Source organism: Oncorhynchus clarkii, chromosome 3, assembly GCF_045791955.1.
Source record: "Oncorhynchus clarkii lewisi isolate Uvic-CL-2024 chromosome 3, UVic_Ocla_1.0, whole genome shotgun sequence".
Classification (NCBI taxonomy): domain Eukaryota; kingdom Metazoa; phylum Chordata; class Actinopteri; order Salmoniformes; family Salmonidae; genus Oncorhynchus; species Oncorhynchus clarkii.
In genome coordinates this window covers 76,630,416-76,654,689 of record NC_092149.1, presented here as the reverse complement: position 1 = coordinate 76,654,689, position 24,274 = coordinate 76,630,416, and the positions used below count along the sequence as shown (strand labels likewise).

The window sequence follows — 24,274 nt, the reverse complement described above, 5'->3', positions numbered from 1 at the left end:
ACCTTTAGCTACAATGACTGGTTGTACCACCTTTAGCTACAATGACTGGTTGTACCACCTTTAGCTACAATGACTGGTTGTACCACCTTTAGCTACAATGACTGGTTGTACCACCTTTAGCTACAATGACTGCAAACAAATGCTTCCTGTAGTTGTTGATCAGTCTCTCATGTCGCTGTGGAGGAATTTTGGCCCACTCTCCCACACAGAACTGCTTTAACTCAGCAACATTTGTGGGTTTTGAAGCATGAACTGCTCATTTCAAGTCCTGCCACATTTCAATTGGGATTAGGTCTGGACTTTTACTAGGCCATTCCAAGATGTCAAATTTGTTTCTATTTAGCCATTTTCATGTAGACGTGATGTTGTGTTTTGAATCATTGTCTTGCTGCATGACCCAGCTGTGCTTCAGCTTAATCTCACAGATGGATGGGCAGCGACCATGTAACGCTTTTACAACATACAGAAGTGCGCAGGTTATCAAGGGGCAAAGTATTGACACATTTTTTTTTTAATTGAGAGACGAGCTAAAGTTTTCTTTACTGCCTATAATTTTCACTTGTCGGACCGCTTGCATGATGACGAGTTTCTCATACGACTGGCCTATCTGGGTGAATGATCCTGAATGATCTGAATCTAGGATTACAGGGACTCTCCGCAACTATATTCAGTGTGCGGGACAAAATTGAGGCTATGATTAAAAAGTTGGAGCTCTTCTCTGTCTGTATTAACAAGGACAACACACAGGTATTTCCATCATTGTATGATTTCTTACATTTTCAAATAAAGTTTTATACGTAAGATGGCTAAATAAAGAGCAAAATGATTGATTATTATAATATTATTATTTGTGCCCTGGTCCTATAAGAGCTCTTTGTCACTTCCCACAAGCCGGGTTGTGACAAAAACTCACACTCATTCTTATGTTTAATAAACATATCGTATAGTGTGTGTGTGGCAGGCTTACAATGATGGCAAAAAACAACATTTGAGAGTGCGCTGACCCTGGTGCTAGAGGGGGTACGCAGCTGGAGGTTGAATGTTTGAAGGGGTACGGGACTTTAAAAGTTTGGGAACCACTGTCAACGCCAACCAAAATCCCCAAATCCCTATCTAACCAATGGGAGAGTAGAAGCATCAGAAGCTCTGAATTGTCCTCTTGTCTCTCTGACTCTCTCACTCCTCTCCCTCCTCATCCCCTTTCACTCCTCTCCCTCCTCCTCCCCTCTCTCTTCTCTCCTCTCTCCTCCCCCTCTCTCGCCTCTCCCTCATCCTCTGCCTGTCTCTTCTCTCCCTCCTTCTCCTTCCTCCTCCCCATTCCATCCTCTCCCTCCTCCCCCCCCCCCTCTCACCTCTCCCTCCTCCTCCCGTCTCTCTTCTATCCCTCCTCCCACTCTCTCTTCTCTTCCTACTCCCCTCTCTCTTCGATTCTCTCCCTCTTCCTCTCTCTTCTATCCCTCCTCTTCCCCCTCTCTCTCCTCTCCCTCCTCCGTCCCTCTCTAATGGATTCTCTCCCTCCTCCCCCCCTCTCTTTTCTCTCCCTCCTCCTCCTCCCCCTCTCTATTCTCTCCTCTCTTCTTTTCTCTCCCTCCTCCTCCCTCTCTCTCCTCTCCCTCCTCCTCCCCTCTCTCTTCGATTCTCTCCCTCCTCCCCTCTCAATTCTCTCCTCTCTCCTCCCCCCCTCTCTCCTCCCCCTCTCTATTCTCTACATTCTCCTCTCCCTCCTCCTCCCCCACTCTATTCTCTCCTCTCTCCTCTCCCTCCTCCTCTCTTTTCTCTCACTCCTCCTCCTCTCCCTCCTCCTCCCCTCTCTCTTCGATTCTCTCCCTCCTCCCTTCTCAATTCTCTCCTCTCCCTCCTCCTCCTCCTCTCTATTCTCTCTATTCTCTACATTCTCCTCTCCCTCCTCCTCCCCCACTATATTCTCTCTTCTCTTCTCTCCCTACTCCTCCCCCTCTTTCTTCTCTCTTCTCTCCCTGTTTTCCTTGGTTCTATTATGTAAGAGAACAGAAGTGGAGCAGGCTTCAAAGTGAATGGTAAAGCCACCTTCCCAGCTCACTTTTGATGCATGTCAATCCATCTCTCCCCAATCTCTCCCTCCTTCAATCCCTCTTTCTCTCTCTATCCCTGTCTCTATGCATTCTTGTCTCCCTTGTCCTCTCTTTCTCCCCTCTCTCATCCTCTGTCTACCTCCCCTCTCTCCTCTCCCCTCCTCTCTCTTCCTTTGTCTACCTCCCCTCTCTCCTCTTCTGTCTACCTCCTCTCTCTCCTCTCTCTTTCTCTATCTACCTCCCCTCTGGCCTCCTCTGTCTACCTCCCCTCTCTCCTCTCTGTCTACCTCCTCTCTCTCCTCTCTCATCCTCTGTCTACCTCCTCTCTCCACTCTCTCTGTCTACCTCCTCTCTCTCCTCTCTCATCCTCTGTCTACCTCCTCTCTCTCCTCTCTCCTCCTCTGTCTACCTCCTCTCTCCTCTCTGTCTACCCCCTCTCTCTCCTCTCTGTCTACCTCCTCTCTCCTCTCTGTCTACCTCCTCTCTCCCCTCTCCCTGTCTACCTCCTCTTTCCACTCTCTCTGTCTACCTCCTCTCTCTCCTCTCTCCTCTCTGTCTACCTCCTCTTTCCACTCTCTCTGTCTACCTCCTCTCTCCTCTCTGACTACCTCCTCTCTCCACTCTCTCTGTCTACCTCCTCTCTCTCTCCTCTCTCATCCTCTGTCTACCTCCTCTCTCCCCTATCTCTGTCTACCTCCTCTCCCTCCTCTCTCCCCTCTCTCTGTCTACCTCCTCTCTCCACTCTCTCTGTCTACCTCCTCTCTCTCCTCTCTCATCCTCTGTCTACCTCCTCTCTCCCCATCCATATATTGCTCTCTTTTCTTCCACTCTCTGACTGTATACCTTCTCTTCCACCGCCCCCCCTCTGTCTCCCTCAATCTCACTGCCCGTCTCTCTCTCTCTGTCTGTCTGTCTCTCCTCATCTCTCTCTCTCTTAATCTCTCCCCATCTCTCTCTCCCTCTCTTCCCCCTCTGTCCTGTGATATTGCTCTGAATTTATGTGTAACACACATCAGACAGCATCTTTCTGATGAGAACAGGGAGGAACTAGAGGAAATGAAAGAAAACTAATGACTTTGCTCTTTCTTCTGCTAGCCCTCACACTACAACACCAGCACATGGAATGGCTTTAGTGTGGCAGATATAATCGAGATTGAAATGATCAATTTGAAGCACGCACGGAAACACACACATGCATGCACACACAGACACACTCTCTCAGAAACCCCCCCTCCTCCTCCCCTTCCTCTCTCCCTCCTCCCCCTCCTTTCTCCCTCCCCCCAAATCTCAACACCCTTCTGGCCCCACAACTGAAGTGGTCCACTTAAGATATGAGCCATTTCCTTCTGGAGAGAGTGTGAGTGTGTGTGAGGAGCAACAGGGTCTTTCAGATGCGCTTTACTCTGACAGGTTCACCCAGATCTAATGTCCCTGTCCCCATCATCACTCCCTCCCTCTCTCCCAAGCAGGTCACAGGTGAATGAGGGAAAGAAGAGAAAGAAAGAGATCATGAGAAAAAAAAGAAAGACAAGATCAACTCAAAAGAGAGGGAATTTCCCCAGTTTAAGCGTTATCAAACAGCCAGGAGGAAGGACAGCTCTGTCTGTGAGAGGGTCTGATTAGACTTAGGGCTTTGGTGAGTGGGACCATTACTACAATCACACCTCTATATAGACCTGCCTCCTTAGGGGACATAATGACTAGCACATCTGTATAATACGAACCCTGTATTAACTTCTTATGGTATAGGGGACATAATGACTAGCACATCTGTATAATACGAACCCTGTATTAACTTCTTATGGTATAGGGGACATAATGACTAGCACATCTGTATAATACGAACCCTGTATTAACTTCTTATGGTATAGGGGACATAATGACTAGCACATCTGTATAATACGAACCCTGTATTAACTTCTTATGGTTTAGGGGACATAATGACTAGCACATCTGTATAATACGAACCCTGTATTAACTTCTTATGGTATAGGGGACATAATGACTAGCACATCTGTATAATACGAACCCTGTATTAACTTCTTATGGTATAGGGGACATAATGACTAGCACATCTGTATAATACGAACCCTGTATTAACTTCTTATGGTATAGGGGACATAATGACTAGCACATCTGTATAATACGAACCCTGTATTAACTTCTTATGGTTTAGGGGACATAATGACTAGCACATCTGTATAATACGAACCCTGTATTAACTTCTTATGGTATAGGGGACATAATGACTAGCACATCTGTATAATACGAACCCTGTATTAACTTCTTATGGTATAGGGGACATAATGACTAGCACATCTGTATAATACGAACCCTGCATTAACTTCTTATGGTTTAGGGGACATAATGACTAGCACATCTGTATAATACGAACCCTGTATTAACTTCTTATGGTTTAGGGGACATAATGACTAGCACATCTGTATAATACGAACCCTGTATTAACTTCTTATGGTTTAGGCGACATAATGACTAGCACATCTGTATAATACGAACCTTGTATTAACTTCTTATGGTATAGGGGACATAATGACTAGCACATCTGTATAATACGAACCCTGTATTAACTTCTTATGGTATAGGGGACATAATGACTAGCACATCTGTATAATACGAACCCTGTATTAACTTCTTATGGTTTAGGGGACATAATGACTAGCACATCTGTATAATAGGAACCCTGTATTAACTTCTTATGATGTAGGGGACACTTGCGTCCCACTTGGCCAATAGCCAGGGAAAATGCAGCGCGGCAAATTCAAATAAAATGATATAAAAATCAAACTTTCATTAAATCACATGTAAGATACCAAATTAAAGCTACACTCGTTGTGAATCCAGCCAACATGTCAGATTTTAAAAAGGCTTTTCGGCGAAAGCATAAGAAGCTATTATCTGATGATAGCACAACAGTAAACAAAGAGGGTAGCATATTTCAACCCTGCAGGCGCGACACAAAACGCAGAAATAAAATATACAACATGCCTTACCTTTGACGTGCTTCTTTTGTTGGCACTCCAATATGTCCCATAAACACCACTATTGATCCTTTTGTTCGATTAATTCCGTCCACATATATCCAAAATGTCAATTTATTTGGCGCGTTTGATCCAGAAAAAAACTGCTTCCAAATCGCGCAACGTCACTACAAAATATTTCAAAAGTTGCCTGTAAACTTTGCCAAAACATTTCAAACTACTTTTGTAATACAACTTTAGGTATTTTTAAACGTTAATAATCGATCAAATTGAAGACGGGTCTATCTGTGTTCAATACAGGAAGACAACAAACCAAGCTACTTTTCAAGACTTGCGCAACTCTCAACAATGTTACGCAGTTCCTAGATGGCCGTACTTCTTCATTGCACAAAGGAATAACCTCAACCAAATTCCAAAGACTGGTGACATCCAGTGGAAGCGGTAGGAACTGAAAACAAGTTCCTAAGAAATATAGTTTCCCAATGAGACGTCACTGAACAGACAGAGACTTCAACAACAACAAAACATCTGAATGGTTAGTCCTCTGGGTTTTGCCTGCTACATAAGTTCTGTTATACTCACAGACTTGATTCAAACAGTTAGAAACTTCAGAGTGTTTTCTATCCAAATCTACTAATAATATGAATATCTTATATTCTTGGCATGAGTAGCAGGAAGTTAAAATTGGGCACGCTATTTATCCAAAAGTGAAAATGCTGCCCCATATACCTTTAAGAAGTTAAACAAGACAAGCTTTAACCAACAACGTAGCCTATATAATAGGCCCAGAGTTAACACTACAGATGGCTGTACATGGACACATAAACTACAGATGTTGCTATAACATATCCTGAAAGGACCATGAATACATATCAGCCTTTCAAAAGACAATGCTGAAATAGAAGCACACACACACACACACTCAAACTCTATACACACACACACAAACACACGCACAAAAGACAATTCTGAAATTGAACACACGCACACATACACGCACTACGCACACACACACACCGCACACACACACACACACACACACACACACACACACACACACACACACACACACACACACACACACACACACACACACACACACACACACACACACACACACACACACACACACACACACACACACACACACCCCTGAATACATTAGTCAGTCTTTGGTAAGGTAAATCCCTGCAGAATAATTACCTGCCGTTATAGCAGTCATTCTCCAGGAGATGAAAAGGAACAAAATGGCTGTTACATGCCTCTCTTCCTCTCCCCCTTTCCTACTGCCTGTTCACTGCCTGTTCACCCTGCTATCATCCAGAAGGTAGCTAAGCTAGCTGCCAACTCTTAGCAAACTGCTGGAAAAAAATGTGTTTGACCAAATACAATGCTATTTCTTTGTAAACAAATTAACAACAGACTTTCAGCATGCTTATAGAGAAGGGCACTCAACATTTACTACACTGAAAAAAATGACATGATTAGTTGAAAGAAATTGATAATAAGAAGATTGTGAGAGCTGTACTGTTAGATTTCAGTACAGCCTTTGATATTATTGAACAAAACATATTGTTGAAAAAACGTGTGTTATGGCTTTTCACCATCTGCCATATTGTGGATTCAGAGCTATCTATCTAATAGAACAAAGGGCTTTCTTTAATGGAAGCTTCTTTAATGTCAAACATGTAAAGTGTGGTGTACCTCAGGGCAGCTCTCTAGGCCCTCTACTCTTTTCTATTTTTACCAATGACCTGCCACTGGCATTAAACAAAGCATGTGTGTCCATGTATACTGATGATTCAACCATATACACATCAGCAACCACAGCTAATGAAGTCACTGAAACCCTTACCAAAGAGTTGCAGTCTGTTTTGGAATGGGTGTCCAGTAATAAACTGGTCTTGAACATATCTAAAACTAAGAGCATTGTATTTGGAACCAATCATTCCTTAAGTTCTAGACCTCAGCTGAATCTGGTAATGAATGGTGTGGCTGTTGAACAAGTTGAGGAGACTAAATTACTTGGCGTTACCTTAGATTGTAAACTGTCATGGTCAAAACATATAGATTCAATGGTTGTAAAGATGGGGAGAAGTCTAGCCGTAATAAAGAGATTCTCTGCTTTTTTGACACCACTCTCCCAAAAAGCAAGTTCTGCAGGCTCTAGTTTTGTCTAATGATGATTATTGTCCAGTCGTATGGTCCAGTGCTGCAAGGAAAGACCTTGTTAACCTGCAGCTGGCCCAGAACAGCGACACGTTTTGCTCTTCATTGTAATCAGAGGGCTGATATAAATACTATGCATGCCAGTCTCTCTTGGCTAAGAGTTGAGGAGAGACGGACTGCATCACTTCTTCTTTTTATAAGAAACATCAATGTTTTGAAAATCGCAAATTGTTCGCATAGTCAACTTACACATAGATCTGACACACACACTTATCCCACCAGACATGCCACCAGGGGCCTTTTCACAAACCCAAAATCCAGAACAAATTCAAGAAAGTGTACAGTATTATATAGAGCTCTAATTGCATGTTACTTCCTTCCATCTCATATTGCTCAAATAAACAGCAAACCTGGTTTAAAAAAACACATACAGCAACACCTCAGGTCACAACGCCCCTCCCCTATTTGACCGACATAGTTTGTGTGTATGTATTGATATGTAGGCTACGTGTGCCTTTAAAAAAAATTATGTAGTTCTGTCCTTGAGCTGTTCTTGTCTATTGATGTTCTGTATTATGTTTCATGTTTTGTGTGGACCCCAGGAAGAGTAGCTGCTGCTTATGTAACAGCTAATGGGGATCCTAATAAAATACCAAATACCAAAGACGAGGTCAGTACAGGTGAATCAAAGCTGGGACGGAGAGACTGAAAAAAAGCTTCTATCTCAAGTCCATCAGACTGTTAAACAGCCATCACCAGCCTGCTTCCACGCAGTTACGCAATCCTGCACCTTAGAGGTTGCTGCCCCCTCTACATAGACTTGGAATCACTGGCCGCTTTAAAAATGAAAACCTAGTTACTTTAATCATGGTTAAATAGTGTTTACATTCTGCTCTACTCATCTCACATGTATATACTGTATTCTATTCTACTGTACGATCTAATACTTATATATTTCATAATTCTATTCTTTTACTTTTAGATTTGTGTGTATTGTTGTGAATTGTTAGATATTCCTGCACTGTTGGAGCTAGGAACACAAGCATTTCACTACACCCACAATAACATCTGCTAAAATGGTGTATGTGACCAATACAACTGGTTGTATTTTATACACTATATTAGACCCAGCCTTTGGAACTTTGGTGTTCCTAGAAATGGCTACGATATTGTGATCCCTAGATCCGACAGAATTGGATACATCTTTCAAGGTAGAGGAGAGGGCAAACAAAGAGGAGAAATAGAGGACTTATAAAGGAGAGGGCCAGGGTAGAGGACTTATAAAGGAGAGGGCCAGGGTAGAGGGCTTATAAAGGAGGGGGCCAGGGTAGAGTAGAGGACTTATAAAGGAGAGGGCCAGGGTAGGGTAGAAGACTTATAAAGGAGAGGGCCAGGGTAGATGACTTATAAAGGAGAGGGCCAGGGTAGAGTAGAGGACTTATAAAGGAGAGGGCCAGGGTAGAGTAGAGGACTTATAAAGGAGAGGGCCAGGGTAGATGACTTATAAAGGAGAGGGCCAGGGTAGAGTAGAGGACTTATAAAGGAGAGGGCCAGGGTAGAGGGCTTATAAAGGAGAGGGCCAGGGTAGAGTAGAGGACTTAGAAAGGAGAGGGCCAGGGTAGAGGACTTATAAAGGAGAGGGCCAGGGTAGAGGGTTTATAAAGGAGAGGGCCAGGGTAGGGTAGAGGACGTATAAAGGAGAGGGCCAGGGTAGAGGACTTATAAAGGAGAGGGTCAGGGTAGAGTAGAGGACTTATAAAGGAGAGGGCCAGGGTAGATGACTTATAAAGGAGAGGGCCAGGGTAGAGGACTTATAAAGGAGAGGGCCAGGGTAGAGGGTTTATAAAGGAGAGGGCCAGGGTAGAGGGTTTAAAAAGGAGAGGGCCAGGGTAGAGGACTTATAAAGGAGAGGGCCAGGGTAGAGTGTTTATAAAGGAGAGGGCCAGGGTAGAGGGTTTATAAAGGAGAGGGCCAGGGTAGAGGACTTATAAAGGAGAGGGCCAGGGTAGAGGACTTATAAAGGAGAGGGCCAGGGTAGAGGGTTTATAAAGGAGAGGGCCAGGGTAGAGTAGAGGACTTATAAAGGAGAGGGCCAGGGTAGAGGACTTATAAAGGAGAGGGCCAGGGTAGAGGGTTTATAAAGGAGAGGGCCAGGGTAGAGGGTTTATAAAGGAGAGGGCCAGGGTAGAGGACTTATAAAGGAGAGGGCCAGGGTAGAGGGTTTATAAAGGAGAGGGCCAGGGTAGAGGGTTTATAAAGGAGAGGGCCAGGGTAGAGGACTTATAAAGGAGAGGGCCAGGGTAGAGTAGAGGACTTATAAAGGAGAGGGCCAGGGTAGAGGACTTATAAAGGAGAGGGCCAGGGTAGAGGGTTTATAAAGGAGAGGGCCAGGGTAGAGTAGAGGACTTATAAAGGAGAGGGCCAGGGTAGAGGACTTATAAAGGAGAGGGCCAGGGTAGAGGGTTTATAAAGGAGAGGGCCAGGGTAGAGGGTTTAAAAAGGAGAGGGCCAGGGTAGAGGACTTATAAAGGAGAGGACCAGGGTAGAGGTTTTATAAAGGAGAGGGCCAGGGTAGAGGGTTTATAAAGGAGAGGGCCAGGGTAGAGGACTTATAAAGGAGAGGGCCAGGGTAGAGGACTTATAAAGGAGAGGGCCAGGGTAGAGTAGAGAACTTATAAAGGAGAGGGCCAGGGTAGAGGACTTATAAAGGAGAGGGCCAGGTTAGGGGGCTTATAAAGGAGAGGGCCAGGGTAGAGTAGAGGACTTAGAAAGGAGAGGGCCAGGGTAGAGGACTTATAAAGGAGAGGGCCAGGTTAGGGGGCTTATAAAGGAGAGGGCCAGGGTAGAGTAGAGGACTTAGAAAGGAGAGGGCCAGGATAGAGGACTTATAAAGGAGAGGACCAGGGTAGAGTAGAGGACTTATAAAGGAGAGGGCCAGGGTAGAGTAGAGGGTTTATAAAGAAGAGGGCCAGGGTAGATGACTTATAAAGGAGAGGGCCAGGGTAGAGGACTTATAAAGGAGAGGGCCAGGGTAGAGTAGAGGACTTATAAAGGAGAGGGCCAGGGTAGATGACTTATAAAGGAGAGGGCCAGGGTAGAGGACTTATAAAGGAGAGGGCCAGGGTAGAGGGTTTATAAAGGAGAGGGCCTGGGTAGAGGGTTTAAAAGGAGAGGACCAGGGTAGAGGACTTATAAAGGAGAGGGCCAGGGTAGAGGGTTTATAAAGGAGAGGGCCAGGGTAGAGGGTTTATAAAGGAGAGGGCCAGGGTAGAGTAGAGGACTTATAAAGGAGAGGGCCAGGGTAGAGGACTTATAAAGGAGAGGGCCAGGGTAGAGGGTTTATAAAGGAGAGGGCCAGGGTAGAGGACTTATAAAGGAGAGGGCCAGGGTAGAGGGTTTATAAAGGAGAGGGCCAGGGTAGAGGGTTTATAAAGGAGAGGGCCAGGGTAGAGGACTTATAAAGGAGAGGGCCAGGGTAGAGGGTTTATAAAGGAGAGGGCCAGGGTAGAGAGTTTATAAAGGAGAGGGCCAGGGTAGAGTAGAGGACTTATAAAGGAGAGGGCCAGGGTAGAGGACTTATAAAGGAGAGGGCCAGGGTAGAGGACTTATAAAGGAGAGGGCCATGCTTATACAGGTATAGGAGAGGATCAGTCATTTCATACCACAAAATCATCATGGGTTTGCAATACATTGTCTTGTACGATAGTAGCACCATCAAACAGAATAGTCCTACTGAACATCAGGGATCTTTCAGTCTCCTCACAGCAGTTGTGTTGTTAATCACAGAACGTTGTTGTACAGATGTGGTCTCCTCCCACTGGAAGGACGGCAGTGCAGCACAGTGGGAGATTGTTGCTTACATCACATGGGTAGAGAGAGAGAGAGAGAGAGAGAGAGAGAGAGAGAGAGAGAGAGAGAGAGAGAGAGAGAGAGAGAGAGAGAGAGAGAGAGAGAGAGAGAGAGAGAGAGAGAGAGAGAGAGAGAGAGAGAGAGAGAGAGTGATGAAATGAATGAATGAATGAATGAATCACATTTTTTTGCTGAATTCCTTGGGATTTTTGTAAAAAAAAAATATACAAATAACTACAATCATAAACATTTGTATTTATCACTTGCGGGACGGGTTGTCCTGTGGGGCCGCCTGTTGCCGAACCCTGGTGTAGCAGATCAAAGCTCTAGTGTTTTAAGCTTAGAGTGTTGTGTGTGTCAGGGAGGAATGTGTGTGTGTCTGTGGTTCTCCCTCTATGTCACAGATCCGCCAGTAAAGCACAGTGGAAACCAGGGTAGTCAGCAAGTATATGTCTGATGAATGCCATAGCATGTGTATCATCAATGTGTGTGTGTGTGTGTCTCCGCTAGTAAACGTATGTGCAAAAGTGTGTATGTGTGTGTGTGTGTGTGTGTGTGTGTGTGTGTGTGTGTGTGTGTGTGTGTGTGTGTGTGTGTGTGTGTGTTTGTGTGTATCCACTAGTAAACGTATGTGCATCAGTGTGTTAATGTGTGTGTGTGTGTGTGTAAAATGTATGACCGAGCTGCCAGATACAGTCCTTTTTACTGCTGTCATGTGTTTATGGAGCCTGGCCTGTGAAATAATGGAGTCTAATTTCTTTCCACTAGAGTGCTCCCATCTGCTGGATTTGGGGGCCAGTACAGTAAAACCCTCTATCAGGGACAATTATCCCATGCTTAGAGAGGACTGCACCGTAAGCGTGTGTGTGACCCACTCACTCCCACTGCTAATGATGCAAAGAATGTGTGTGTGTGTGGGTGTCGCTCCGGGTGGACTGCTGCGTAAGCGAGTGTGAATCTCTCACTACCCTCCTCTGGGACAGTGAATCCAGGACATATCGCCCTGAGGGAACAACACAAAAGGTGTGTGACAGTGTGTCCCACTCCCTCCCAATGGAATGTCCCCAAGGATGACGGATGCTACACCGAGACGTCACAGCATGAATCACTCCCCAGATTCCTTCAATGGAGGGATGGACTGCATCAACTCAGCCCTGGGGGAAGAGGAGGGGGCTGTGTATCTGCTGCTGCAGGTACAGTAGTGGTGAAGGGAAGAGGGTACACTAATGGAAAACTGTCATGTATACGGTCATTTTACGGTCTATTATCTTCAGTATATATCTTCAGTATAATGTAAATAATAGTGCATTTTGGGAAAATTTCTGTATTTCCAATGGTACTGTATCGTATCTTTGGCGTGCCAAAATACTTTTTGACCACCAGTGGGTAAATGGCATTGTTGTTTAATAACATATTTTATCCTTTTAAGAGGCTGTATTTGTTGAGCCTGTGAGTGAGAATGCTGTTCCAATTGAACTCCTACAGTATGTGGTTATAGTGCTCCATGAAGTTTTAAATGTACAGGGGACAGATTGTAGTGGCAGCAAGTCTTAAACCTTCAACGGTTGAGCATTTTGACATATCCTTTTGGTCTGTTTTGCCCTGTAGTCACTGCCAGTTTGGAAGCCTTTGTTAAGGCCTAAAATTCTTAATTAACCTGCTGTAATGTGTGAACACCGTCTAGCAGCCAACTTGCTTTGATACTGTATTGATATTACTGTAGGTGTACTGTATTATTAAATACAGAATTTTACCCGGCACCGAGTTACCAGTAAGATACTGTAATATTCACAGCAAACACTTTACAGTGCATAATACAGCTAGTAATGAGGAGTACAATCACAACTCCATTAACTGTAAGGTGGTCGTAGCCAAGTCATCTCCCATGCAATATAACACCGCTTCCAGCTTTACAGGTGTGTGTACCTATCTATAATGAGTATGTCAGTGTGTTTTTAAAGCTATATAGTGGCTAGGTTAGAGCTACGTTGGCCAGCAGGTTGGCCGAGTAGATAAAGTGGGCAGTATTTCCTGGCAGCTCTCTAGCTCTCTCTCTCTCTCTTCTCTCTCCTCTCTCTTCTCTCTCCTCTCTCTTCTCTCTCCTCTCTCTCTCTCTTCTCTCTCTCTTCTCTCTCTCCTCTCTCTTCTCTCTCCTCTCTCTTCTCTCTCTCTCCTCTCTCTCTCAATTCAATTCAATTCAAGGGGCTTTATTGGCATGGGAAACGTGTTAACATTGCCAAAGCAAGTGAGATAGATAATATACAAAAGTGAAATAAACAATAAAAATTAACAGTAAACATTACACATACAGAAGTTTCAAAACAATAAAGACATTACAATGTACAAATGGTTAAAGGACACAAGATAAAATAAATAAGCATAAATATGGGTTGTATTTACAATGGTGTTTGTTCTTCACTGGTTGCCCTTTTCTCGTGGCAACAGGTCACACATCTTGCTGCTGTGATGGCACACTGTGAAATTTCACCCAGTAGATATGGGAGTTTATCAAAATTGGATTTGTTTTCGAATTCTTTGTGGATCTGTGTAATCTGAGGGAAATACGTCTCTCTAATATGGTCATACATTGGGCAGGAGGTTAGGAAGTGCAGCTCAGTTTCCACCTCATTTTGTGGGCAGTGAGCACATAGCCTGTCTTCTCGAGAGCCATGTCAGCCTACGGCGGCCTTTCTCAATAGCAAGGCTTTGCTCACTGAGTCTGTACATAGTCAAAACTTTCCTTAAGTTTGGGTCAGTCACAGTGGACAGGTATTCTGCCACTGTGTACTCTCTGTTTAGGGGCAAATAGCATTCTAGTTTGCTCTGTTTTTTTGAAAATTCTTTCCAATGTGTCAAGTAATTATCTTTTAGTTTTCTCATGATTTGGTTGGGTCTAATTGTGTCACAAACACAAACACACCCTACAGAGCCCCAGGACCAGCTTGCTTAGGGGACTCTTCTCCAGGTTCATCTCTCTGTAGGTGATGGCTTTGTTATGGAAGGTTTGGGAATCGCTTCCTTTTAGGTGGTTATAGAATTTAACGGCTCTTTTCTGGATTTTGATAATTAGTGGGTATCGGCCTAATTCTGCTCTGCATGCATTATTTGGTGTTCTCTCTCTCTCTCTCTCTCTCTCTCTCTCTCTCTCCCCCTCTCTCGCTCCTCTCTCTCCCTCTCTCTCTCTCTCTCCCCTCTCTCTCTCTCTTCTCTATCTCTCTCTCTGCAGATGCATCCCTCACTTACTCCTTCCATCCCTCCAATCCCTCCTTCCTTCTATCCCTTCCTCTCTTCCTATTGCCTCCGTAACAGCTACCTGCTCTATCTCTCTCCCTCTCTCTTCCTCTCTGTCTCTCGATCCATTTTCTCTTTATTTCTCTCTCCCTCTCTCCTCTTTTTATCTCTACCTACACCTCTCCCTCCCTCTCTCACTTTCCTCCCTCTCTCCATCAGGAATGACCTCAGTGCTGCTGGCTCCCCACAGTAAATCTGCCATATAGTTCCATAAAACTGCTAGGGGCATGACTTGACAAATATTAAGAAAGAGGAGAATAAATAAATAAAACTAAATAAAAGAGAAGAGCGTCTGGAGGGAGAGGATTCTTCTTCCCTACTCTGTAAAAGTGTGTGAGAAAAACTAAACGGAGCCAGGTTGTAAAATATTTACCTCGGTGTCTCTGAGTTTCACTAACTCTGCTGGGAGCCCTGTGGACTCACTGCATCAACACCATACACATACAGTATGCACACACTCACACAGGCATATACGTGTGTGTGCGTGTGCGTGTGTGTGTGTTTCAACCGAGAGCTGGAGGACTCCTGATATCTCCAGGAGTGATAAGTATAATCAGTTGTTGTCTAGTACTGTCTTTTTGCTAGCTAGGGACATCTACTTTTAGTGTTGCCTGTCTTCCCAGTAGCCTACTTGGTGTGTGAACTGCTGACTGCTCATAACTTGCAGAGGATTGTTGACACATCAACCAGGATTAAGGGGCAGGGCAATTTGGGACTATTGTGGTTTTGGTATTCAGTGTCTGCTGCGGTCTCGTCGTGAAACCTATCGCCGAAACAAAGAGGAAGGAAGGAGAGGAAGGCTTCACTCTCTCACTTTAGTATCTCACCTAGTTATTTTCAGATTATCTCATTTAGCTCTTTTGTAGTTTAGGCAATTACTGTATGTGTGTGTTTTCTATACCTGTTCGCTCCTCTCACTGTAGGCTTTACAGATTCTCCCCACCCCTTGGCTGCAACCCTAATTTAGTGTCCCCTGCGTGCACAACCCATGTGGAATTCCTGGTCTACGGCAACGTATGAAACTGCTGATCTGCGGTCAGGCTCGCCCGAGTTCATCTCAGCCTATGCTGCCCTTCAGTCCCTAGACTTTTTGGCCCTGACGGAGACATGGATCACCCCAGAAAACCGTGCTACTCCAGCTGCTCTCGCATTTGACTACGTTTTCTCTCATAGTCCGAGAGCATCTGGTGTGACAGAGCTGCTAATTTCTCCTAAGTGGAGATTTTCTCTTTTCTCCCTACCATCTCGTCATTTGAATTCCATGTTGTCAGTGTCAGTTGTCCAGTCAAGCTTAACACTGTCATTTACTGCCCACCAGGTGCCATTAGAGATTTCTTCAGTGACCTTTATAAACTCATTTCCTGACAATGGCTCACCACTCTTCGTACTGGGCGACTTCAAACTTCTGATATCTGCCTTCGATTAATTTATTTCCAACTCTCTCTTTCCCTTCTTTGCTTTTTTTTTTACCTCACCCTTTCCCAGTCCCCTCCCACTCACAAGGCCGGCAATACACTTTACCTCACCCTTTCCCAGTCCCCTCCCACTCACAAGGCAGGCAATACACTTTACCTCACCCTTTCCCAGTCCCCTCCCACTCACAAGGCCGGCAATACACTTTACCTCACCCTTTCCCAGTCCCCTCCCACTCACAAGGCCGGCAATACACTTTACCTCACCCTTTCCCAGTCCCCTCCCACTCACAAGGCAGGCAATACACTTTACCTCACCCTTTCCCAGTCCCCTCCCACTCACAAGGCCAGCAATACACTTTACCTCACCCTTTCCCAGTCCCCTCCCACTCACAAGGCAGGCAATACACTTTACCTCACCCTTTCCCAGTCCCCTCCCACTCACAAGGCCGGCAATACACTTTACCTCACCCTTTCCCAGTCCCCTCTCACTCACAAGGCCGGAAATACACTTTACCTCACCCTTTCCCAGTCCCCTCCCACTCACAAGGCCGGCAATACACTTTACCTCACCCTTTCCCAGTCCCCTCCCACTCACAAGGCCGGCAATACACTTTACCTCACCTTTTCCCAGTCCCCTCCCACTCACAAGGCCGGCAATACACTTTACCTCACCCTTTCCCAGTCCCCTCCCACTCACAAGGCAGGCAATACACTTTACCTCACCCTTTCCCAGTCCCCTCCCACTCACAAGGCAGGCAATACACTTTACCTCACCCTTTCCCAGTCCCCTCCCACTCACAAGGCCGGCTAATACACTTTACCTCACCCTTTCCCAGTCCCCTCCCACTCACAAGGCCGGCAATACACTTTACCTCACCCTTTCCCAGTCCCCTCCCACTCACAAGGCCGGCAATACACTTTACCTCACCTTTTCCCAGTCCCCTCCCACTCACAAGGCAGGCAATACACTTTACCTCACCTTTTCCCAGTCCCCTCCCACTCACAAGGCCGGCAATACACTTTACCTCATCTTTACTAGAGGCTGTTCGTCAACTAATCTCACTGCAACCCCCCTCCAGGTCTCTGATCACTACTTTGTTTTTATTTTCTGTCTCCCTCTCCTCCAACCATGGCCACTCAGCCCCTACCCAGATGGTCATGCGCTGTCACAATCTTTGCTCTCTCTCTCATCTTCTATCCTATCATATCTCCCTTCTGCTAAATCCTTCTGCCTCCTGTCTCCTGATTCTGCCTTGTGTTCCTTGCCAAATCTTCTGTCAACCCACTCCTCCTCACACTCCACTGGCTTCCAGTCGATGCTCGCATCCCATACAAGACCATGGTACTTGCCTACGGAGTAGTAAGAGGAACCGTCCCTCTTGCTCTGCTCAAACCCTACACTCCAACCCGAGTACTCCATTCTGACATCTCTGGTCTCTTGGCCAGGGTCTCCCACCCCTACAGGAGGGCAGCTCCCACTCAGCCCAGTCCAAGCTGTTCTCTGTCCTGGTACCCCAATGCTGGAACCAGTTTCCCCCTGAAGCTAGGACAGCAGAGTCCCTACTCATCTTTTGAAAACATCTAAAACCCTAATCTTAAAAGAGTATCTTAAATAATCCCACAGCACCCCCTCCAAAAAAAAAAACTTTCATGAACTAAACTATAACTCACACTTGACCCCTACTAGCTCTGACTTTGCTAATACCTACTTCATTGATGAATGATTGACTAACTATGACTGAGATATGTGGTTGTCCCACCTAGATATGTTAAGGTTAATAAACTAACTGTACATCGCTCTGGATAAGAGTGTCTGCTAAATGACTAAAATGTCAAATTGGTGTGTGTTTGTGTGAGTGTGTGTGTGTGTTGTGTGTACTAGATTGCATGTCTGTCAGTCCATTGATGGTAGCCTATTCACCCTTGGTCAACCACAGATGTGAGAGCAACAAGGTATCACGTTTTTCCTAAACGTCTATGGGTGAAGTAAAGGTGAACATCATTTTTGGACGTTTAAGTTGAGACATTGTTACCTAACTTCATTTACGTAAAAATGAAACCAAAAACATTTGAATTGGGCTGGGGGTTACACATCTCGCAAAGTTAAGGGTTAAGGTTTTGGACATGGCTGAAATAGTGGTTAAGTGAATCTTCTACTGCACACATATTGGTTATTAATTTTTTTATATGTCATCCTATTTTTTTGGAAGATTGAGGATTTTGCTAATGTATCAATAATACAAAATGCAAAAATATATATATCTCACAATCTGATTCTGTGGCCCATTCTTCCTAACTGTGACTGTCCTCACTATCGAAAGGGTATGATGCTTCCTGCTCAATTAGGCTCCTTTCGCTCATAGAATGTTCCTGTGTTCATTGCCTGTAAATGTCAGTGGATACGTTGGCAAAAACATTGACCAAGGCCATTATTTTACATCAAATTACATATCTTTCATTGAGCATGATATTGACCTTAAAAGTAGCCTAACTGCACAACGTTGCCCTGAGGCAACATAAAGAAAACTACATATTTTTTTGAATGTACAGAGCCTTCAGAAAGTATTCACACCCCTTGATTGTTTCACATTTTGTTGTGTTACAGCCTGAATTCAAAATGTATTATATTGAGATTTTGTGTCACTGGCCTACACACAATACCCCATAATGTCAAAGTGAAACATTGATTTTCGATTTTTAAAAATAATTAATTAAATATGAAAAGCTGAAATGTCTTGAGTCAATAATTATTCCACCCCTTTGTTATGGCAAGCCTAAACAAGTCACATAATACGTTGCATGGACTCACTCTGTGTGCAATGATGACATAATAACAATGATGACATAATAACAATGATGACATAATAACAATGATGGCATAATAACAATGATGACATAATAACAACGATGACATAATAACAATGATGACATAATACCAATGATGACATAATAACAATGATGACATAATAACAATGATGACATAATAACAATGATGACATAATAACAATGATGACATAATAACAATGATAGTGTTTAACATCATTTGTGAATGACTACCTCGTCTTTGTACGCCGCACAGGTCCCTCAGTCGAGCAGTGACTTTCAACACAGATTTAACCACAAAGACCAGGGAGCTTTTCCTATGCCTTGGTAGAAGGGTTGAAGTAAAAATGTCCCTTTGGTATTTTATTAGGATCCCCAGTAGCTGTTACACAAGCAGCAGCTACTCTTCCTGGGGTCCACACAAAACATGAAACATAATACAGAATGACATAATACAGAACATCATTAGACAAGAACAGCTCAAGGACAGAACTACATACATTTTTAAAAAGACACATGTAGCCTACATATCAATACATACACACAAACTATGTCGGTCAAATAGGGGAGGGGCGTTGCGCCGCGAGGTGTTGCTTTATCTGTTTTTTGAAACCAGGTTTGCTGTTTATTTGAGCAATATGAGATGGAAGGAAATGTTATGCAATAAGGGCTCTATATAATACTCTACATTTTCTTGAATTTGTTCTGGATTTGGGGACTGTGAAAAGACCCCTGGTGGCATGTCTGGTGGGATAAGTGTGTGTGTCAGAGCTGTGTGTAAATTGACTACGCAAATCATTTGGGATTTTCAACACATTAATGTTTCTTCCAAATATAAGAAGTGATGCAGTCAGTCTCTCCTCAACTCTTAGCCAAGAGAGACTCTCTGATTACAATGAAGAGCAAAACGTGTCGCTGTTCTGGGCCAGCTGCAGCTTAACAAGGTCTTTCCTTGCAACACTGGACCATACGACTGGACAATAATCAAGATTAGACAAAACTAGAGCCTGCAGAACTTGCTTTTTGGAGTGTGGTGTCAAAAAAGCAGAGAATCTCTTTATTACGGCTAGACCTCTCCCCATCTTTACAACCATTGAAACTATATGTTTTGACCATGACAGTTTACAATCTGAGGTAACGCCAAGTAATTTAGTCTCCTCAACTTGTTCAACAGCCACACCATTCATTACCAGATTCCGCTGAGGTCTAGAACTTAAGGAATGATTGGTTCCAAATACAATGCTCTTAGTTTTAGATATGTTCAAGACCAGTTTATTACTGGACACCCATTCCAAAACAGACTGCAACTCTTTGGTAAGGGTTTCAGTGACTTCATTAGCTGTGGTTGCTGATGTGTATATGGTTGAATCATCAGCATACATGGACACACATGCTTTGTTTAATGCCAGTGGCAGGTCATTGGTAACAATAGAAAAGAGTAGAGGGCCTAGAGAGCTGCCCTGAGGTACACCACACTTTACATGTTTGACATGAGAGACGCTTCCATTAAAGAAAACCCTTTGAGTTCTATTAGATACATAGCTCTGAATCCACGATGTGGCAGAGGTTGAAAAGCCATAGCACATATGTTTTTTAACCTGTTGCGTCTACCAAACCCGGATCCGGGATTCTATTTACAGACCTAAGCTCATTACCATAACGCAACGTTAACTATTCATGAAAATCGCAAATTAAATGAAATAAATATGCCATCTCTCAAGCTTAGCCTTTTGTAAACAACACTGTCATCTCAGATTTTCAAAATATGCTTCTCAACCATAGGAAAACAATAATTTGTGTAAAAGTGGCTAGCTAGCGTAGCATTTAGCGTTAGCATTAGCGTTAGCATCCAGCACGCAAGATTTCAACAAAAACATAAAAGCCTTCAAATAAAATCATTTACCTTTGAAGAACTTCGGATGTTTTCAATGAGGAGACTCTCAGTTAGATAGCAGATGCTCAGTTTTTCCCAAAAAGATTCTTTGTGTATTAGAAATAGCTCCGTTTTGCACATCACATTTGGCTACCAAAAAAAACCCGAAAATTCAGTCCTCAAAACGCGAACTTTTTTCCAAATTAACTCCATAATATCGACTGAAAACATGGCAAACGTTGTTTAGAATCAATCCTCAAGGTGTTTTTCACATATCTCTTCAATGATATATAGTTCGTGGAAGCATGGTTTCTCCCCTCAATCAAATGGAAAAGTACAAGCAGCTGGCAATTGCGCACCGAATTCCACGCAGGACACCAGGCGGACACTTGGATAATGTAGTCTCTTATGGTCAATCTTCCAATGATATGCCTACAAATACGTCACAATGCTGCTAACACCTTGGGGGAACGACAGAAAGTGTAGGCTCATTCCTTGCGCAATCACAGCCATATAAGGAGACAATGGAAAACAGAGCTTCAGAAATTCTGCTCATTTCCTGGTTGACGCATCATCTTGGTTTCGCCTGTAGAATGAGTTCTGGGGCACTTACAGACAATATCTTTGCAGATTCTGAAACTTCAGAGTGTTTTCTTTCAAAAACTGTCAAGAATATGCATAGTCGAGCATCTTTTCGTGACAAAATATCGCGCTTAAAACGGAAACGTTTTTTATCCAAAAATGAAATAGCGCCCCTAGAGATCAAAGAGGTTAAACAACAGGTTATGGTCAATAAAATGTACTTAATGTCCTGAATACAAAGTGTTACGTTTGGGGCATATTCAACACAACACATCACTGAGTACCACTTTCCATAGTTTCAAGCATGGTGGTGGCTGGATCATGATATAGGTATGCTTGTCATCGTCAAGGATAAGGACATTTTTTAGGATAAAAAGAAACGGAAAAACACAAACACAGGCTAAACACAGGCAAAATCCTAGTGGAAAACCTGGATCACACTACTTTCCATCAGACACTGGGAGATTAATTCAATTTCAGCAAGACAATGACATAAAGCACAATACCAAATCTACACTGGAGTTGCTTACCAAGACGACATTGAGTGTTCCTGAGCGGCCTAATTACAGTATGGCAAGCCCTAAAAATGTCTGTCTAGCCACCTTCAACAACCAACTCGACAGAGCTTGAAGAATTTGAAAGAATAATGTGCAAATATTGTACAATCCAGGTGTGCAAAGCTCTTAGAGACTTACCCAGAAAGACTCACAGCTGTAATCACTGCCAAAGGTGCTTCTACAAAGTATTGACTCAGGGATGTGAATACTTAACTAAGTTATATATTTCTGTATTTAGTATTCTAAAAACATGTTTTCACTTTGTCATTATAGGGTATTGTGTGTAGATGGGTAAGAAAAAACATATATTTAATCCATTTTGAATTCAGGCTGTAAGAGCAAAATTGAATAAGTTCAGGGCAATGTTCCCTCTAAGCTGAGCGAGTGCGTGGGTTCACAGCTCCCTGGAACTGCTGAGCAGAAAAAAGATCAGCCTGCGCAGAGAAGCACGATACTTAACTAAAATAAACTTTCTAGAGTTTCCCCCCTTAGTTAACACTATCAACGTTTCCCTTTGCTGTGGGAATTGTGATCGAAAAAAACGCAATAGTAGCCACTTTAAATGTAACATACCAAAACAAAACAAACTATGCAAGACTTAGTATGCAAAACTAACTATACAAGAGATTTTGTTGTTGGCAGAATGCATGGTAGTGCTGTAGGATTCTATTGCATTTACATGCATGACTCTGGCCGTAATCTACACAGACTAGTGCAGCATAAACAATTAGACATGCAGTAGGCCTATATGTAAATAGACCATTGCCATATATGGATCTGTACCATTCACTTTGAACTGGACTGTGTTTACAGCATTAGCGGTTGTAAGTAGATGTGCTTGTTTTGAGATCAACACGAGAGCTGCATGTAGACACGTGTGCACATTTGTTCATATCCTCTGCTAGTTAGTGAGTTATTAGCCCAGTTATCGATAATTTGTAGTCAGCAATGGGTAAGTGCTTGTTGCCTACAAGAGCAGACAACATTTACATTTCTAGACATCTTTAAAAAGTGAGTAGGGTAAAGATATTTTTTTGTCTTAAAGGGGCAGTGTTGTATTCTTAAACAGGCTTGAAGAAGCTAAATAGCCAATAGGCTATAATGTTATGGGAAAAATGATACATTTTACTTTGTAAAGTGGCTTGTTGCATCAAACAACACAAGAACCTTTTCAGTCACCTCCTTGTCTGAAGGACAATTGGATAAACAGGTTAATGTCAAGCCCTGCATGTTTTTTTCAAAAGTCTCATGGGATGTAGATCTACATTGAACACTACACATTGGCTGCTACTGTAGACTGAATGATAGAACAGCAATTTCCATGTTAAAACATTATGGGATGCATTTTCTCCATTGTTTTTGATGGTAGGCCACTCTGGTAAACTTACATTATGACCAAATAGCCACAGTAGCTTACTAGACCACTGTCTGAAACTGTAACTTAAAGCGGGTACAGCCTTAGTGTTCACAGTAAACACGCACTGGGAGTTGCACAGAATGTTCACAATCAGCAGAGCTAACAATTGCTCAGTTCCTTCTTTAGAGGTTCCTACACAAATACATCTTTTTTATTGTGAAGTTCCCTCTATTTAAACATGCACAATAATTAAAGGTATCTTACCCTTGATGCGCTCAGGTTGCTCTGCTTCCTCCCACAATTGATACATCCTTCTGACTTCTGCACCTCATTGGATTGTTTACAGACATGTCATCACATATTGTCATTTTGTCCTTTCTAGAGTGATCTCCCTGTGTGAGCTACCAATAACCCACGTGCATCCCTGATAACAACAAAACACTAAAGACAAGAGTGGTATTGTCTCCAAAGCACTCTGTGGAGCAAACACACACACACAAATGCACGTACCTCGGGCCACCCTGACCCCTGTCAACAAAGACAATCTGCAGTATTGTAAGCCACCTCCTCTCCATGTGGACAACCACGCTACACAACACTGGCACCATATGGAGCCGATATCGTTGAGGAAACAGCAGCATTTCTATACACAGAAAAATTGTTTTACAGTGTCTGTGTTCTTCTACCAGAGTTAAAACTGTCATCATCAATCTGTCTGATAAGCAGGGAGGTTACAGTCTAAGAGGATCTGTGAATTCATCACTTTTCAGTCATTTAGAGATGCAGTTTTGTTCTTTCTTTCAAACTCTAGTACAGATGTAGGATGTTCATTTAATTCTTCTGTTGTTGATCATTTAAATTACTTCTAAAGATGATCATTTCCCTATTAAAATGTCAGACTTGATTTGCACCAATGAAAAATGTATAAAACGTATTCTTTATCCATTCATTATAATCCACATAATAATTCACATTTGCTGCAGGACTATTTTTCTGCTGTAGCAAACTGGCTCAAATGAAATCCTATATCTGTATACAGCACCACAGAGGAAATAGACATACTGTAGATGCTAACATACAGAGGATCGTACGCACGTACACCCACACACACACTTTGTTGGAGCTAGGAACCCATGCACTTCGCTACACCCGCAATAACATCTGCTAAATATGTGTATGCGACCAATAAAATTGTATTTGATTTGACACACACACATAAACACGCACGCATGCACACACACACACACACACACACACACACACACACACACACACACACACACACACACACACACACACACACACACA

The 24,274-nt window shown here is 43.4% G+C and overlaps 1 protein-coding gene across 1 annotated transcript in view; it reads right to left on the bottom strand.

Moving 5' to 3' along the window:
• LOC139406146 (interleukin-1 receptor accessory protein-like 1-B) overlaps window positions 1–24,274 on the bottom strand; it is a 418,506-nt gene that overhangs the window by 110,672 nt on the left and 283,560 nt on the right. The window lies entirely within an intron of this gene.